The sequence below is a fragment of the Zea mays genome, chromosome 7 (genome assembly GCF_902167145.1).
Source record: "Zea mays cultivar B73 chromosome 7, Zm-B73-REFERENCE-NAM-5.0, whole genome shotgun sequence".
Taxonomy (NCBI): Eukaryota; Viridiplantae; Streptophyta; class Magnoliopsida; order Poales; family Poaceae; genus Zea; species Zea mays.
In genome coordinates this window covers 50,286,829-50,303,511 of record NC_050102.1, presented here as the reverse complement: position 1 = coordinate 50,303,511, position 16,683 = coordinate 50,286,829, and the positions used below count along the sequence as shown (strand labels likewise).

General features: G+C 41.9%; 2 pseudogenes; both read left to right on the top strand.

Annotated features, from left to right (window-relative positions):
* Nucleotides 1–1,238: 1,238 nt before the first annotated feature.
* Nucleotides 1,239–13,189, top strand: LOC118473019 (uncharacterized; annotated as a pseudogene).
* On the top strand, nt 11,719–11,816 carry LOC111589882 (uncharacterized; annotated as a pseudogene).
* Nucleotides 13,190–16,683: the final 3,494 nt, after the last annotated feature.

The window sequence follows — 16,683 nt, the reverse complement described above, 5'->3', positions numbered from 1 at the left end:
TTCTTCGGACTCCTCAACCAGACTGTTATCTATGCGAGCGCAAACATACATCCATACATTTGAATTAGGAAATAAATAGTACACCATACAAGAGAGAGGATAATTCAAATATGCATAAAATATGACATACGAATTTGCATTCGCAATTGCTAGAAAGAGAAGAAAGAAGGTCTCACAGTGGTTAAAGCTATAATCGAAGCGTATTACGGGTAGGTGTATAATTAATCATTACTTCATCTAGTTCTACCTAGCCATACTAACAGGTATTAATCACATGCACTAATAGAATTACAACTACTTCCAATTGGTCGATATTAAACCAAGTCAATGATTAACTACATGAGATAACTAACATGATCAATTTCTGAGTAGATTTCCATTTCATCAATATAAATAACATGATCAACGCGCATAAAATACATGGGGAGGGGGGTAGACGGGTGGCTAGGGGTAGACGGGCATGTCTAGGGGTAGACGGGCACGTTTAGGGGTAGACGAGCACGTCTCGAACGAGGCAGGGCGCTACGCGTCGTGTTGTGAGCACGGCTAACCGCGCCAAGACGCCACGCGCACCACGCGAGCACGCGCGCGCGCAAGGCCACGCCGACGTGCCGCGAACGAGTCGCGCACACGCCGGGGCCGAGCCGCGGGCAGGGGGTCGCGCCACACAGGGGCACCGCGGCCGCGCGAGCTGAAGTCGCGTCGTGCCGGGGCCGTGTCGCGCAGGGGCCACGCCGGGGTGGGGAACGGGGAGTGCGGGGGAGGTCGCGCCGGGCGGGCGGGCTGCGCCGAGCGGGGGCACGCGTCGGGGCGAGGGGGCTTTGCCGGGCGGGGGTGCGCGCGGGGCGGGGGTGCGCGTGGGGCGGGCGGGGGGGGGGGGGGAAGTTGCGCTGGGGCAAGGGGCGGGGGAGCCAGGCGGGCTCGCCACCGCGCCGAGGGGAACCGAGGATGGGGCGGGGGGGGACGAGCTGGGCGCGCCGCGGAGAGGGAGGGAGCCGGGGGCGCTGGGGGCGTCGGGGGGCACCGGGGCCGGGACGAGGCCGGGCAGGGGAAGCCGCGCCGGGGCAAGGGCGGGACGCCGGTGGGCGCGCCCGGGCGGGGACAGGACGCCGGGCGGGGGAAGCCGCGCCAGGGCGACGAGGCTGGGCCGCGCGCCATGGCTGCGAGCGCCGAGGCGGACGGGGCCGCCGCCGGGATGGGCGCGAGGGAGAGGGAGCCGGGCCCGGCCGGACGGCGCCATGGCCGGGGAAGGGAAGGAAGGGGGGAAGGAAGAGAGGAGGGAGGGAGCTTACCGCGCGGTGAGGACGAACGACGTCGAGGGAGAGAGAGAGGCGTGCGCGGGTAGAGAGAGAGAAAGGGGGGTGGTTTGGGGAGGAGGTGGGGCTGACGGGCGGGCCCCACCAAGGGGTGGTGGCGGCGGCGGTTGCGCCCACGCGTGCGGCGCGTGCAGGACGCGGAGAGGGGGTTGGGGCGGTTGGGCCGCCGCGGCGCCAATCGGGCCCAAGGCGGGGGTGGGCCATGCGGGGGGAGGAAAGGAGGAGGGGTGGGGGTGGGCCGCACGCCTAGCTGGGCCACACGGGGCCCACGACGGGGAGGGGAGGGGCGCCGGCTGGGCCGCGGCCGGAAGCCGACCCAAAAAAGGGGGAAGAGAGAGAGAGAGAAATTCCCCTTTTTTATTCTATTTTCTAAATGCATGATTTCACCAATTCACTCAACAACCAAAATAAATGCATGGTCCGGCATGGTGCAACAACCAAAAGATCTAACCCTAGGGTTTTACTTACACAAGATGTCAAGCTAATTCTCGCTAGAACTTTGAAAATGAACAAGGCTTAGTGAGAAAAAAAGAAAGAGAAAAGGTAACCCCCAAATTTGGTGAGTGCTGGAGAAAGAAAAATTTAACTCTCAAATTCGGGGTGTTACAGAACTCATCATAATCTTGGAACTCCTAGAAATCCTCCACCACGACTTCATCTTCTGAAAGTCACCTAGAGGGGGGGTGAATAGGCGAAACCTAAAATTTACAAACTTTAAAACACACTATACTTGAGGTTATGGTTAGAAATAAATTCGGAGTGCGGAAGATTGTTCCCCTTGCTATGAGTTGCTCAATTAATGCGGATAACTTTGGGAGCAAACTCAAAACAATATTTAGCAAGGGAACTTTAGCGAGCGGAGAGGGAAGAAATAAATCGAGTGAAGATCAACACAATTGAACACGACAATTTGTTTACCGAGGTTCGGTTCCAAAGAACCTAATCCCCGTTGAGGAGGCCACAAAGGCCGGGTCTATTCCAACCCTTTCCCTTTCTCAATCGGTCAATTAGACCGGTTGAGTGCTTCTTCTTAATCACCCGGGTCACTAAGACCCCACAAGGATCAACACACAATTAGGTGTCTCTTGCTAGCTTTACAAAACACTTTGAAGAATTAGAGTGAGAAGAGGAGAGCAATCCAAGCAACAAGAGCAACAAAAGAAACACAAATGATCCTCTCTCAAGTCACTAGGCACTTGAGTTGATTTTGGAACTTAGAGAGGATTTGATCCTTTGATTGTGTCTTGGAATATATGTCTTTGCTCTAGTATTGAATGTGAAGGTCGGAACACTTGGATGGCTTGAATGATGGTGGTTGGGGGGTATTTATAGCCCCAACCACTATTCCATCTGTTGCTGTCGATGAGCACACCAGATAGTCTAGTGGTGCACCGAACATGGCACTGTTCACTGTCCAGTGCGTGCCACGTCAGCCAACCGTTGGGGTTTGGAGCTGTTGACCATTGAAGTCCTTTGTCCTCTTGCGGCACCAGACAGTCCGGTGCGTTATGACTTATGACTTCTGCACTGTTCAATGTTCCTGTGTCAGCGTAGTCGACCGTTGGCAAAGTTGACCATTATTCTGTTGGCTCACCGGTCAGCCCAGTGAATTATAGCAGACTGACACTTAAAAAAATCTGAGAGTGGCCAGTTCGCGAGGTGCCTCGGCCTGGGCATCGGACAGTGTCCGGTGTGCTACTGGCTGCACCAAAACATGTTTTTGCTCCAAACTTTGTAGAGTTCCCTAACCCATTTTCTTTGTTGGTTTATGTTGAACTTTATGCACCTGAGATAAATGACAACTAGGCAAACTAGTTAGTCCATGTGGTTTGTGATGGACGTCAACCACAAAAATCGATTATGGGAAATGTTTAGGCCAATTTCCCTTTCATCTTCTCCTCAGCAGTGGTTGCAATATGGACAACCTGGGGGGTTTGATGTTGTAAAGAAAGGGTGAGTACACATCAACATACTCAGCAAGTATCCTGTATGGCTATGGTGGACTAGCTTTTTGTGGGGTTAAGATCAAGCAGTTGCTTTTAGTTGGTCAGGTAATTATTACTAGTAGAGAGCCAGGTTTTAGCATTAAACCCAAGTTATTAGCCCTAATGTTCTCCTTCCAAATGGAAAGAACTCCTTCCAAATGGAAAGAATAGCAAAAAATCATAATCATAATCATAACCATCAAAACCATCATTATCCTCATCATCATCTGTAATCATAGTATCTCTAATCAATGGAGCTCCTAAGGCCACTCAGTACCGTGAGCATGACTGTCATATCAGTTTCATAACACTCAGCAGAGGTTGCACACTTTACCCACGAGCTGTGATTTCCTTTTTCCTCGAGCCGATCAAACCCTTAAACACTACCAAGGTGAATAGGCAAGGTTTCACTACGTAGCCTTTACAAAGATTCCCTGAGGCTGTAGTCGCTCATTATCTGATCGCTGTTATACCAATGGTCTGGATCACACGACTGAATCGGCATAATCCTATCTAATCCAGACCGCACGATTGCGATCCAACAGTCACAATACTTTCCCCTTCCCATGACGGCGCACAGGGTACCGCGGCGGCGCTGCCACCGGCGTATGGCATGCACGGCCCATGGTGCACAATCCCTAGCCACACTAGGTGCTAATCGAAGGCTGGGCGATGGCAAATTTGAGAAAGAGGTTCTCACCGACAGTGATGAAGCAACGACAATGGCCCGCGGGGGGGGGGGGGGGGGGCTCCGCGGAGGAGCCAATGCTCCATTAAGAAATTGGTCGAGCTCGGACGACAATCTTCGGCCGCAAAGGTGACCGACCGCCCCACAAAGACGTGGCGAAGCTCCCCGCCCTGGCCCAAGGAATCTGGCGTGAGCGCCTACGCGATTCAGCAGCGTCGGCGTGGCTCCCGTGGTCTCTTGGGTCGCTAGGTACCGGAAGGCAAAGCACGATGCACGATTTTATAGTATCCCCTAGGTCAGTTTGGCGCATGAACGAGACACTTAGAATCCGCACAAGGAGAGGCCAATCCAGGGCTGTTTCGAAGATCCCGTCCGCACCCCAAGCACGAGGTTGTTGACGCTCCTGACATGACGGGCCCACACAACGGTGTAACGAGCATGCCATGGTGAAGGCTGACAGAGGGGCCCCATCCGTCAGTGGTAAGGTGAGGTGGGAGTGGGCCGCACGGCTGTGGGAGTTGGACTGCGCACGGTGAATGAAAAAGGGCTGGGCCGACGCAGGTAATGGGCCAAGGGGGAAGAAATCGGCCCTAGAACCGGTTTGCGCATTTTCTTTTTCCCTTCCTTTTCCAAATTCAAATATTCAAGCCAAATTCAAATTTCTGCTTTGAATTTCAGATTTCCAATCTCTAATATAATCCTAATGTAAATATAAATCCTATTATTTGCAATATTATTATTTATTCTCCTTCCTATTATGTAATTATGGAAGGAATAATGACCATATTATCATTTCCTTTCTTTTTACTCAATTTCTATTTTATATTTTCATTTATAATTTGAATTCAAATTTTAAATTATGCTTTCTTTGTTTTGATAGAACACATTTTCAATTGTCTAAATCTTTATCAAGATATGATTTAGCTAACATTATTTTATTATGATCATTTACTTTTAGAAAGGGGTGAATTCTAAAGTTTTAATTATTTATCAAGGGTACTTTAGTTTGATTATTTTAATTTTTTTCTCTTAAATGATTTACTTAAATCACAAGTTAGGATTTTGGGTGTTACAGAGGGTGATCATCTTCAGGTCGTTCACGTCTGAACCCCATTTGTCTCGTCTGACTGACCAAATTTGGAAGCCTTTTTCTCCAGAATTCACACGACACTAGACCCAACTGCTTGTAAGAAGTATGTTCACCAATGTAAGGGCTTCAACTTTGTCATAAGGATCATGGTCATTCTCTTAATGGATCAAGCACAAAATGGCTCCTAAGTTAAGGAAGTGCCACTGGATTGTTGTTTTCAGTAAAACTTCTAGTCTGATAGCCATACTTTGGATGCGTTTTGCACTAGATTTCATATGGTTCTAGGGCTAGGTCACTTAAGTAACTTGGTACTACTATAGTAACCCTACAACTTTGCCATAGTGACTTATTGCAAAACTCTTATGGATCTAAAACTACAAGGGTACAAACTTTGCTCAATACGACTGTTTTTCAGCACTTTACATATGAACTTTTGCACTTTACTCCCATTTACTTCACAACACTTGGAAATCCCTAAAGAGGAAAAATGTTAAGCTCTCAAAACTATACTACTTTGGTATACACACTTTTTGCAAGAGTGGTTAGAATTTGAAGTCCTCTATAAGTCACTATTTAGGGTTTTGGAACTCCAAATTAGGATTTTGGGTGTTCCAAGGTACTTCAAGTGCTTAAGCTTTCCAATTCATCACCTCTTAAATCATGTCTACCCAACTTGGTAAGATCACTCCTTTGTGCCTAAAACATGAGGTCACCTGCTACTAGCCCTTGGGGAGATTCACCTCTACCTAGCTTAAGGAATCCTCTTACCAGATCATATACTCAAGCAAGCATCACATCACATGTTTTATTGAAGTTTTTGCCTAGTGAATGCATTCTAGGTGTATCACAAGTAATGTAATGTCGGTGCATATGATGTCATGCCAAGTTTTAGTTCCGTAACACTAGGGGTGTTACATCCTCTCTGCCGTAAAAGAATCTCATCCCAAGATATTAAAGCTCGTGGGTAAGTAATAGAAAAGAAATGTGTCATAACTTTATTTCCTATTTTCTCTTACAAGGCAGGGGTGGGTGCGTGGGTCTAATCTAACTTTTCAATAAAGTGTGCAAAACTTTAAGGTTTACAAGAAGCTAGAAACTCGGGAAAATGCTTTTCTAAGTAATCTTCATATTCCCAAGTAGCCTCTTCTTCTGTATGTTGGTTCCATTGTACTTTATATAACTCGAGTGTCCTTTTTCGAGTGACTCGATCCTTTTGGTCCAAAACTCAGACGAGATATTCTGAATAAGTTAGGTCTGGTTCCAAGTTATCGGATAGTTTTGAGTGGGGGCTATTTATACCCTCTTGGCCGACCATATGACGGTGTGAGAGCCCAAGCAACATACCAACACATGTTTTAGACATTACCAAGTGCTCAAACACCCAAGTGCTTAATAGAAACACTTGCTGATTAGGCACTTTGCGAGGTGCTTAGGTTAGTTAGACCTCTATTGCGAGGTGATTCCAAGTTAGTTGAGTGAGTTTAAAAAACACAAAACCCCTTGGTTCTTGCACGAGACATTGTAATATTGCATTGAGTGGGACGAGAGTCTTGCGAGACCGTGACAACTATGTTTGTGTCAGAATTAGCATCGTATACCGAATGGAACGAGGTCTGTGGTGTTTCGACTGGAAGCTCGATAGTGAAAACGGAGGGGAGCGTCTAAGAGGAGACTGGAAGTGGAGCACCACTTGCACGTGGAGAAGGCTTGTGGCCCTATATGGAGTTACTCGTCTGTGGTGCTTGGCCCTCACGTGGGCTACCCTTTGCATAGGAGCACCAACGAGGATTAGTCTAGACATTGCATGGTTCTAGATACCTCGATAAAAATACTGGTGTCATCCACAAGATTTTGCATGTCTACCTTTGCTCTTTAGCTTCCACATTTACATTCATGTACTTAAGTTTCAATATCTCTATTTCTAGTTAGAATGGCTAGGATTGGAACTTAGGTTGCAAAACTCCTTTTGCGGTAGAGATAACACTTAGACAAAACCTAGTTTGCACAATCTAGTTTACTTATTTGCATATGTTTTTCTCTAGGGATTAATTTGTGGCTTTGTTTAGAGAAAGTTTTAGAAGTCCTAATTCAACCCCCTCTCAGGTGTCACTGTTTCCTACAAGTGGTATCAGAGCCTGGTTTGAGTCATTTGGAAAGTTTTAGCTCCACCGCTAATTGAGTCGATGCTTTTAGAAAAAAGAGATAGATACCCATAGGCCACCACACTTCGATGGCACTAATTGTCCTTATTATAGTGCTAGAATGGCTTGTTACCTAGAAGTGGTTGATCTAGGTGTTTGTAGAGTCAGTCGCGACGGGATGAAATCACCTAAGAATCCTAAGAAGCTCATCGCGAGTGACGAAAAATAAATTCATTTGAATGTTAGAGCCAAAAATTGCTTGTATGAATCTCTTAGCATAGAAATTTCCAATCAAGTATTTACATTGAAAAATGCCAATGAGATTTGGCTAAAATTGCATGAGCTCCATGATGACACATCAAATGTCCATGGGCAAAAATATTCACTACAACACTTATGGCCTTCTATGACGAATAATCGATGACAATAGAGTAATTCGTCATTAGATCATCTTGCTTGTGACAATTTTCAGAAGATGACTTAGTATAGTGACGAAAATTTAACCTCTGTCATTAATATTGTCATAACATACTCTAGCATCATGTTTGTGACAATTTTATATGACAATATATGAATAGTTATAATAATAAATCGTCATAACCTTCACAACATATTAATTGTTATAATATTGCATGAGAATGTGTATATATAATAGACATATGATGTATTTTTTAAATACTAATATCCATGTTAACACGCATGACCCACCATTATGGTAGGTTCCAAAGCCACATAGACTTTAATGTTTGACATACTGTCACACATGACAATATGGTTACCACAATAGAATTTTTTCATAATAAATAAATAAAATCTTAGATAAAAATAAAATAAAAACTACAATATAAATGACTTGAAACTATGACATATGGGTTTCCAAAACCTCTTCCTCCACTAGACTTTTGACATATTTGTTGCTAAAGAAATATTTTATTTATCTTATACCCACAGATTTGTCAGCGGGATAATTTTTTTCTCTAATGTCCTGTTTGGTTCCTATGAATTGAGAGGAATTATAAAATGATGTGATAATAAAATGAGAAGTACTTTCTAGTATTGGTTTCAATTCATGGATCCAAACATGCATTAATGTTAAAAGAGATATGGCTTCTCCATCCATCTATAGGCCATTTAATTTTGACATATGGATATAAGTTTAGATACCATAAAAAATCGTCGATTCTCTATATACAAAACAGGGAGCAAAGCTCCCCATCCCAAGTGGCCTCACCGTCTTAGGGCTAGTTTGGGAGCAAGGGAATCGAAATAGATTGAGTGGGCTAAAATTATGTTCTTATTCAAAATTGGATAGGAAGGAGATTTTAGTCCCCTCAATCCCCTCTAAGACGTCTTCAATGGATCGTGTAAAATAGAGGACACGACATTGTAGATGACACTGGTTGATACTATTTACAAAGTGAAGTTTGAAATAGAGGATGAGATAGGAGATTTGCTGAAGATGGCCAAATTCCTTTGGTTCCATACTATCCCTCATAAATTTGTAGCCGTGTGATCTCTATCTCTATCTCTATCTCTACTACTATAAAGCACCAGTTTCAACGGTCATCATATGTCACGTGTGAAGCGTGTATGTTTATTTGCATCCACTTCCAGTGGTCTGTTACCTCATAGATAGACAGTAAAATCAGTCAAACCTCCATTAGTGGATTGTTACCTCAAAGATGGACCGTGAGAAACCAGCCAAACGCAACATGATAGGAAGCCACAAGCAACACAATGCTTCCATATAATATCACTACACTAGCTAAATAAGGACGACCGAATGAGCAAACTATAAAAAGTGGTTGACATTCGTTTTAACTTATATCTTTAGGTTTTTTATTAAGATAAAGTGTAATAATTGTCCTTATATCGTGTCGCAACCCATCATCATGATCATTGTACTACTAAGCCCATTAATCAAGAGCAGTGAGGAGAGCAAGTAGGGCTGGACAAAATACTCGTGGCTCGTGAGCTCGCTCGACTCGTGGTCAGCTCGGCTCGGCTCGACTCGGCTCGTTTCAATTTTATCACGAGCTGAGCTAACATCTCAGCTCGGTTTCTTAACGAGCCAGCTCGACACGAGCTCGAGCCAGCTCGTTAGCTCGAATGAGCTAACATTTATCTATAAAACAAAGCATATACTTGTATTTGATGAATTAATAAGTGATAAACTATGTTAGTTTTGGGTTTAAATGATGTGATATATAAAATTATGATTATTGTTAGTCTTTTCTAGTGTTAAATTTGTATGAAATTAACTAGCAATTGATTGTATTGTTGTATATATACATGTATACTATTTTTTGTTGTGGCTCGCGAGCTAAACGAGCCAGCTCGAGCTCGCAAACGAGCCGAGCCGAGCTGGTTCTCTGGCTCGGTTGCTTAACGAGCCGAGCCGAGCCAGCTCGTTTTCTTAACGAGCCAGCTCGAGCTCGTTCGAGCCGAGCCGAGCTGGCTCGATATCCACCCCTAAGAGCAAGCGCACCAACGGACTAAGCATCTGACCGACCTCTTGCTAGGGTTTCATTCCCCCTCTCCCTCTCGGCCAGCACCACCTCACATCACCGTGATCCTATGACAGCCATGGCGGCCGAAGCACCACCGTCGGCTTCAACGTCCTCCTCCTCGACCTCGCGGCTACCTCTGCCTCCAGCGGTGGGGTGGTCAGATCCGCATAGTTGTACATCGGGAGCTGCATTAGCTTGACTTTGAAGAGCGAGATCGGGTATGAGGGCGTCCTTTACACCATCAACACCGAGGAGTCCAGCATCGGGCTTTGCAATAGTAATTCCTTTCTCTTCTCCAGCACTCGCTCCACATCCGCTACTGTCACTTAATTTTCTCAAATGCGAATGTTCCAGACCTAGATTTGCTAGTCCTTGGTGCGCTCAGCGAGGTGAATCCTTGTCCCCTAGCCCCCTACCAAATGTCATGGTCTCAGGGATTGAGGGGGATTCGAAATTTTCCAATGTATTGTAGAACTATGTTTACCCACCCCACTTACTCCTCGATTCAATTTGTCACTGGTTATTGTTCTGCCTGCTATGTCCTCTCATGTCTAAATCAGTTAAACTTCAGTTTTCAAACTGAGACGTGTGCGCGGTGTGCCTTAGGCCTTAGCTATTTCTTTACTTCAGATGCCACTGTTATGATGTACACCTGTCAATTCCTTGTTAATGTGCTTCATAGCTGCTTATGCATGCAGAATCATCACGCTGGAAAAGATGTAAAGTACATATTCAACCTTTTGAACATCGTGATACTGAAGATTGCATAGGATCAACTTACACATATGCCTTCCATCCCTCCACATTATTTATAGTTAACCAACGAACCTATTAATACCACATCGACACACATACAAACAATAAAAAAGGATCCTTAAACGATCGAATCTACATGTACAGATACCAATATAGTTACAGAAATCAGGGATCACTCATAATTTTTTTATTTTCCTACTCATACAAAATTTTCAGGCTAATAAACCAAAAAAACACATTTATTATATGTTTCTTTAGGATGGTAACATCTTACATTATAATACATAGACATTTTTTTCTTTTCCGCAAGAATCTTCAGATAGATATGATAAATCCGATTTATTCGTTCCTAATATTGCAACTCGCTATGGCGCTTGGAACCATCACAGAGTTCTTTACAGAGCCTACAACTTCTAACAAATCGGATACGATCATCCAAAAAATACCCTTCTTTATCACATTTTCCATGGCAAAAGTCTAGGTTTCATGCTTTTTTGTTGGCTAGCCAAACAAAAAAGAATCCACAGCTTTCGTTTCACTAGACAACACTACACATGTACAATGTATGATATTGTATACAATGTTGCATATACCAACTACCTTAGCTTTCAAAATTTTGAGTATCACAGTCCCTAAACAATAAGTTTTGAAGACCTGATGGCTTTATAGATCTGTGTATCTATGGAGCATTCAAATATCTCACATCATAAATGAACCATGATGACATGCATTCTTGTAGTTGACTCTACTGCACTCCAGTCCTATGGAAATTATGCTACTAATTTTTTATTTCCTTATTATTTGGTATTTGTCGGGCAGAGAGTATGGAAATCATTTATTTTGTTTATGTTACTCATACACGACTTGACCTTTTCTCAACTGTTCTAGATCTTGGAAATGAACACTGAGGATTAAGCTGAGGAGGATGGTGCTAACATTGATTTAAACTCACAAGGAAAGGAAAATGTGTTGTTCTAAAAACCTCCACAAGACAAGTGAGCAATCAATTCTCTGCTCATCAGGGTCATGTCTTCTGCTATTATTTTTTGTGTGTTCATCAGCTGTATGTAGTTCAGTTTCTAAATCTGTATTTTTTCTTCTCTGTCCAGCTATCAGCTAGGAACTTGTGAGATGATATTATTGATAAGGATTACAACACACATGGATATGTGAACTTAAGGTGCGAAGGTGGGTTATTGGGCATACCTTCTTTTCAACTCATATTTTAATTCATATTTTCTCGGCCTTTTGGCTAAAATCAAGTCTAGTTTCAGTTCTTATTAGTTTAATATCTGGCATGTAGGCCATATTAGTTGTTTGAAGAACAAATTTAATCGTGAAAAAGTACAGTATCCACAATGCACAGGCTCACAGTCCTACATTGCAAAGGCTTATATATTGGTAAGAAAATAATCATTGTTTACTTATGTGCATAGTTGAATGATCTGTGAATGTGTAATGCTACCAATAAAGTTACTTTAACATCTCTGTTTGCTCATATAGTTATGAATGTGTAATGCTGCAAATAGAGTTAGTTTAACATCTATGTTTGCTCATATAGTTTCCCCTAATTGTTTCATTTTAACGTTCACCTACATTTCTTGATTATGCAGCAACCTTCATTTCTACTTTAGTACCATATGTCTTGACTTATGATTGTGATGTCCTAGTTATTCCACCTGGATGAATTGTATTTATTTTGTTATTGACACATGCTACTTGAAGGATGCTTTCATAATATTTCATTTAAATACTTTAGCATTGTTCATATCTAAAATACCTTTTAAATTGTTATTTCGAAATCCAAATTATACCTTATTTCAAGACCTTCATTCTTACTAGATTCGTTTTATATCATTCTAGAGGCAAGAAAATATAAGGATGTTGAATCTAGTGCAATAGATCTTTTCAAGAAGATGTCGTGTAGCGAGAAGAAAGGTTTTAGCTAAAATGTTCAGAAAGCTATTGTAACTACTTGTTTTCCTTTCATGTTAGTACACATAACTTGCAACTTGTGGTATCCTATACTGATGAATAACCTTTAACCTTTATATTAGGTTGACTTGGAAGAAATTGTGGCAGCACCAGTTCAGGATGGACAACAACCAAAATCTCCTACAAAAGTTGTTTCTAATGTGCTATCGAGCTCCAGTGTGTTCCTATGCAATCTGGTCTTCATACCGCCTCCAAGAAAAGCTCCGCAATGACAGTTTCTGCAAAGGTTCAACAACTTTAGGATCAACTAGAGGTCGAGCAACAAGAAAAAGATGGACTTCATGAAGAAGTGGAAACCTTAGAGACTGGAGCATCTCAGGACACCATTGATAGTATGAAGAGGTCAATGAAAGGAAATAACAATATTCTTCATCAACTATTAAGCTTCAATCGAGGCCAAGTTTTTCCATCTTAACTCCGCTTGACCCCAATAGGACCTGCAACCTTATGACTACTTTAGTAGCTAGTTACAATAGCTCTGGATTTGTAGTTATAGGATTATTTTCAATTATGCTTACTGTTTAATACTTTGAGTTGAAGTTATTGGATTATATTTGGATTTTAAGTTAAAGGATTTGCATCTATATGTTTTGAAGTTATATTATTATCTGTTGGATGAAATATTTGTGTTGAACAAATTCATATGATATTTTGGTTGTGATGTGTAATATTCCATGACAATATGAATGCTTATGAGGTGTTCCTTCTGATGACGATTGTATCTATCACAGATGCTTCGCCACGTCACTTGCCACGTCATCACATTTTATGATGAAAATGTTCGTCACAAATGTATTGCCACGTAAGTGGCCACCACCTTCCATTTTTTGACAAAAATCTTCATCACAAGAATTTTGCCACGTGGCTTGCTACGTGATCAAATCTATAACAAATATTTTCATCATAAAGGTTTTGCCATGTCAAATATCACGTCATCATCATTAGCCATGTGGCAATATGTGATAGTACTAATTGTGACATTTTTAGAGGCACTTATGACGAAATAGAGCGTCATAGATGTAGTGACAAATCTGATATGCGTCATAAAATCTATGACGATTTATTGATGATCGTCATTGTAGTCCATTTAACACGCACCTTCTGTGACGATGGCCTTTATGTCACAATGACGTCACAAAAATACAACCCGTGACAAATAAACACTAGTTAGTGACGTAATCATAATGTCACAGAAGACCTAAAAGGTTGTAGTGATTGTCTAGTCTTAAATGAGTCCAGTTCTTTTGCTATGAAAGAAAATAAGCTTGTTAAAGACATGTATTCACGTTTAAATCTTGTTATTAATGAGCTCAATTCTATTGCCATTAATAAGCTAGATGATGCGAAGATTGTAAGGAAGATCATCTCTCTATTAGCTCAACAAAAATACGGGAGCATCATCATCGTTCTTCATAATTTGGAGAACTTAAGCCAAATGACCCCAACACTTGTGATTGGAAATATTGTGGCATTTGAAATGTCATGTAAGATGGGTCAAGAAGAGGAGCCAACTTCGGGTGTGTTTGGTTTGACTTTTGGCTTTAGCTTTTGCCTCCCTAAAAGCCAAAAGTCAACCAAAGGGCTGGATCCAGGAGGCAGCTTTTTCTAAAAGCCGACTTTCTCGTAGTGCAAATCTGAAAGCACCTCTGGACCTGCTTTTAGTGACTTTTCGGATGGAACTGTGAAAACATATATCAAAGAATTTTTAACGACTTTTAGTGGTTTCCACCAAACGGTTTTTAGCTTTTTAACAGCTTACAGCCTACAACAGCTTTTCCACAGCTCACAGCCTACAACAACTTTTTTCACAGCCACAGCCCAACCAAACAGACCCTTCTTCAAATCCATATGTTTTTGCATGTGATGAACACAAAAGGATGAAAGGCAAGAAGAAGGCTCCAAGCTCAAGCTCCTCAAGAGAAGAGCAGGAAAAGAAGATGATGGTGATGAATAAAATGATCAAGCCTCAACATCATCCTCCAAGGATGAAGAAAATGTCTGATGTGTCGAAAATATAATGAGGATGATTTGCAATATTAATCTAATGGGTGTGCCTCTACAGGTCGAGGATCTTCTCTTTAACATTGACGGAAAAAGCAAAGAAAGAGAATGCTTTGCTTGTAGGAAGAAGGGCCACATCCGAGATAATTGCCCAAATATAGTCGAACCCGAGAAGAGGAGCAAAGGCAAGGCGCTTACAAGTGTTAAGACTTGGGATGATTCTTCAAGTGAAGATGATCCTCCAAGGAATCACAACCACCACTCTTCATCATGCTCTTCACGTTCATCACACAAATGCCTTATGGCAAGAGGAAAATCAAGTGTCCCATCCTCTAGCGATGATATTGATGATGATTATGATGGTGAGGGAAAGCCCTCAAACAAACTTGTGCACGCCTTCAATTTTTTAAGAATGTTTGTACTAAACAAAAGGCTCAACTTAAAACCTTGAAAAGTAAGTTGCTTAGCTCTAAAAATGATTATAAGTGCTTGATAGAAAAGTTTGAAACTTTTGCAAATTTGAATTGTGAGCTAACAAATAAAATTGACCAATTAGAATCAAAAGCTCCATCCTCAACTACTGATGGTAGCCTTGTTAAAAAGAATGAAAAACTTAAGGCTAAATTAGCTAGCTCTCAAGATGTTATTGAAAACTTGCTAGAGAAAGTGGAAATTCTTAGCATACATAAAAATGAGCTAACTAGTAAGCTAGAAAGCATCGGTAGTACCCCAGGAGCGTCTTTAGTTGAAATTCCTGAAATTATTAAAAATAATGCTTCTAGTTCTTGCTTAGATTTAATTGTTGATTCTAACTCTTTGAACCAAGTTCTTGTTGAAAATATTGTTATAGAAACAAGTTCGAATGAAATTGCATTAAAAAATGAATTATTGAGGCAAGAAGTGGATCGCCTTGGTAAGGCTTTGTATGACAAGAAAGGCAAAGCCAAACAAACCCAACTTCCTCAGAATAACACCACTATGGGAGTGAACAAGCGTGTGGAGGGAGAAACCGTGGTTTGTTGGCTCTGTCATAAGAAAGGCCACAAGTCTTACCATGCAAGGTGAAGACCAGGGAAAAGCAAAAAGAAAAATCCAACAAGTAAAGTCCCCAACACCTACATCAACAAGGTGGATAAAAAGGCTGCTACACCATACTTATTCAAGAAGAAGAAGAATGGAAAGGTGATAGCGATTAAGGCCAACAAGCAAACCAACAAGGGAAAAGGGGCCAAACGCATCTGGGTGCCAAAGAAGATTATCTCAACAATGAAAAGCACCAAGAAGGTTTTGGTCCCAAGAGGGAAGTGAGAAGTCCGACAGACCTCGGGGAATTTGGAGACTTAGCAAATTTGGATGTATATCATGGGATGCATCACATCGGATCAAGAATATTGCCAAGTGAGTTAGTGAACATTTTGGACCCAAATTTCCCTCCCATGACTAAGGTAACTAGATTTATTGCATTTTCACTTCTTTAGATATGTGTATCTATTTTTCTTACATCTAGTTCCACCGTTCATACTTAGTTCTACATATGTTATTTACTTTCAATTGCATATGCATGCATGCTAGGCACATCATATGGTAGGAAAGTTTGATCTTAAATTTATTATTTTGAACAAACCTACATGTTTTAAAATGTGTGGTAAAGCACGACACGTAGCTTAATTAAAATTTCTAGATAGATGACAATGTTTCTTATCTCTATTGTTCCATCTTTCAATTGGTGTCATTTGAATTATATGTGCCAAAGTACGTATTATAGATAATTTACTTCTCTTGATCTCAAAATCAATGTGCATGTCACCTACAAGTATTCAAAACTTATATGCACATCTTTAGGGGGAGGTTACTCTATAATCTAAGTCTTTGAGACTAACACCAGTTTGCAAGTCTATTATGTGTGTAGTAATCTCATTGAAGGAAAATGGAGTCCCCAAAGATAAGACAATAAGCTTCCAATGCAAAACTTCAAAGTGGTTTCATTCCACGATCGGTATCATTCCCATGTCTTCTCTATTTTTGAATAAGACTATGTCATTTCACATCATATGCTCCCCATGGTTCCTTATATGCATATGTTGTTAAAATATATCTTTTACCTATGCATAGCTTTAGGGGGAGTTAGTCTATTCAATCATTTCTTGTTACCTCTTATATTCATACACTTTTCCTAAATGGAGGGTGTTGGGGGCCTTCGT